Source organism: Tupaia chinensis, unplaced genomic scaffold, assembly GCF_000334495.1.
Source record: "Tupaia chinensis unplaced genomic scaffold, TupChi_1.0 Scaffold147742_1, whole genome shotgun sequence".
Classification (NCBI taxonomy): Eukaryota; Metazoa; Chordata; class Mammalia; order Scandentia; family Tupaiidae; genus Tupaia; species Tupaia belangeri.
In genome coordinates this window covers 1310-3942 of record NW_006207593.1, presented here as the reverse complement: position 1 = coordinate 3942, position 2633 = coordinate 1310, and the positions used below count along the sequence as shown (strand labels likewise).

At 37.0% G+C, this 2633-nt stretch overlaps 1 pseudogene; it reads left to right on the top strand.

Moving 5' to 3' along the window:
* The first annotated feature begins 93 nt into the window (after positions 1 to 93).
* Positions 94 to 1014, top strand: LOC102480296 (olfactory receptor 4C15-like; annotated as a pseudogene).
* Positions 1015 to 2633: the final 1619 nt, after the last annotated feature.

The following is a 2633-nucleotide window of genomic DNA, read 5'->3' as shown; positions in this document are numbered from 1 at the left end:
GTGACTCTAATATCACAAACAGGTCTGTAAGGTTTTGTCATAATTGCAGATTCTATATCATTACTGGTGTAACTTCCATCCTTTCCTTCAGACATGCACAACCTAAGCTTGGTAACTGAGTTTGTCCTTTTTGGACTTTCCCAGAATCCAAATGTTCAGAAAATGGTATTTGTTGTCATTGCAACCATTGGTGGCAATGTGCTAACTGTAGTGACCATCTTCAGCAGCCCTGCCCTGATGGGCTCCCCCATGTACTTCTTCTTGGCCTTCCTGTCCTTCCTGGATGCGTGCTTCTCCTCCATCATCACCCCAAAGATGATGGCAGACTCTCTCTCTGAGAGGAAAACTATCTCTTTCCAAGGATGCATGATCCAAATCTTTGCTGAACACTTCATTGCTGAGTTAGAGGTGATTGTCCTCACAGCCATGGCCTATGACCGTTACGTGGCCATTTGCAAGCCCTTGCACTACTCTTCTATCATAAACTGGAGGTTCTGCAGCATTCTGATGGGAGTAGCCTGAACAGGGGGCTTCTTGCATTCCATGCTACAAATTCTCTTTACTTTCTAGTTGCCCTTTTGTGGCCCCAATGTCATTGATCAATTTTTCTGTGACTTGTACCCATTACTGAAGCTCGCCTGCGTGGACACACATATCGTTGGCATTTTGGTGGTCGCTAATAGTGGGTTTTTCTGCATTTTAATCTTCTCCTTTTTGCTTATCTCATATGGTGTCATTTTGCTCACACTGAGTGCCCATAGCTCTGATAGGCAGCGAAAAGCTCTCTCCCCCTGTGTATCTCACTTTGCTGTTGTGGTTTTGTTTTCTGTCCCATGAATGTTTGAATACGCACAACTTCCAACTACTCTCTCCTCTGACAAAATGGTGGCAATATTTTACACCACGGCAACACCATTGCTCAATCCTCTGATTTATACTTTCAGGAATAAGGACATGAAACATACCATGAGTAAAGTGTTGAAAAGATATGCATTTTTCATAGAAGCCATCTGAGTGTTTACCTGAAGTAATGCATGCTTCTCTCTTATGATATTTCATTTTCTTTTCTCACTTAACTGTTCTTTGCCTCACAATCATCTTTATTGCTATCCTCCAGCAAAAAACTCAATGTATTAAAAAGAAGGAATAAATAATATGTTTTCTCTTTTATAGTTGTCAGAGATAATTGGAACTGTCAATCAGAGCTTATAGTTAATCGCACTGGATATTGCTTTAGTTGGATGACTAAGAACATCTAAGTTTTATTAAGATTATATAGTTTTATTAGAGGTAGATGGACAATTTGTAGTAATTTTGAAATATTTACTCTAATTATAGAAACTCAATATAAGCATATTGAATATCTGAGTTTCAGAGGATCTGTGGGAAGCTTTTGTTTAACATATTAAACATATTAAAGACATAACTCCATTTTTTTATCATTTTTGGAAGTTCATTAACCAATTGATTTCTTGTCTAGTGAAATTCCCAATTTTGAAAAAAAATAATTGGTATTATTGCATACACTTATGTGAAAATTTTTATGTAGTAAATGATCTTATTTATTTATAATAATTGTTTATTTTAATTTTTAAATTTATTCTTCTTCAATTTAATGAGAGGGAGAAAGGAAGAATAAGAAATCAAGTCGCCAGTTCCAGGACTTGAATCAAGGTTGGACATGCAGGAATCCAGCACCTTAACCACTGCACAACCAGTTGAGCCAAGACCGTAAATGTAATACACCATATTAACAGAAAGAAAGATCAAAACCATATGATCATCTCAATTGATGCGGAGAAAGCATTTGATAAAATACAACATTTCCCTATCTTTCTGCAGTGATTGCAGATTTGAGTATGTCTGTAGTATAAATATGGTGACTAATGTGACAATATTATTTATTCATTGATGAATTGGTGATTATTCAGATTTTAAAAAGTAAAAACTCATTAAAATAAATTCTAAGTTATTTTATATTAATACTAAATGGCATAGAAATATATATATGTGTGTGTGTGTGTATACACATATATATATATATGCACATTTACATTGACATATTTTAAAAGTACACTATATATATATATATATACACACACACACAGAGAGAGAGGTTTTTGCCTAGAGTGTGTGGGCTCACCAAAGAGAGAGAGACAGAGACAGAGACAGTGAGAGGGAAAGTAAAAAATCACCCTACAGGGGGAATGGCCATGCTGTATCCCTTCTCCTTCATTCTTCTAAGCAATGAAAAGAAAGAAATCATGAAGTGACCTCATGGAAGATTTCACTCTGCTCTGACAAGGTCCACTGTGATTTACATGGTGAGGGGAGCCATGTTCAGTTCTCCAAGTCCTGTTATCAGGTGTGAGGCTTCTACACACAGAAAATCAATTTCAGAATTCTAAAGAGTATCTTCACTTGGTTATCATTATGATTGGCATAGGAAGTGCTGATGGCATCAGTCATTTCAAACAGTTGGGTAACTAATGGCTAGGTAGATCTGAAGGGAAGACAACCAGTCATGGAATCTGAGGGAGTTCAGAGATCTCTTGCCTACCCACTTTCTCCGCACTGAGTCAGCAGAGGCTTGCATCAGAAGCTAGAATGATAGGTGAGTATAACTGGACTAA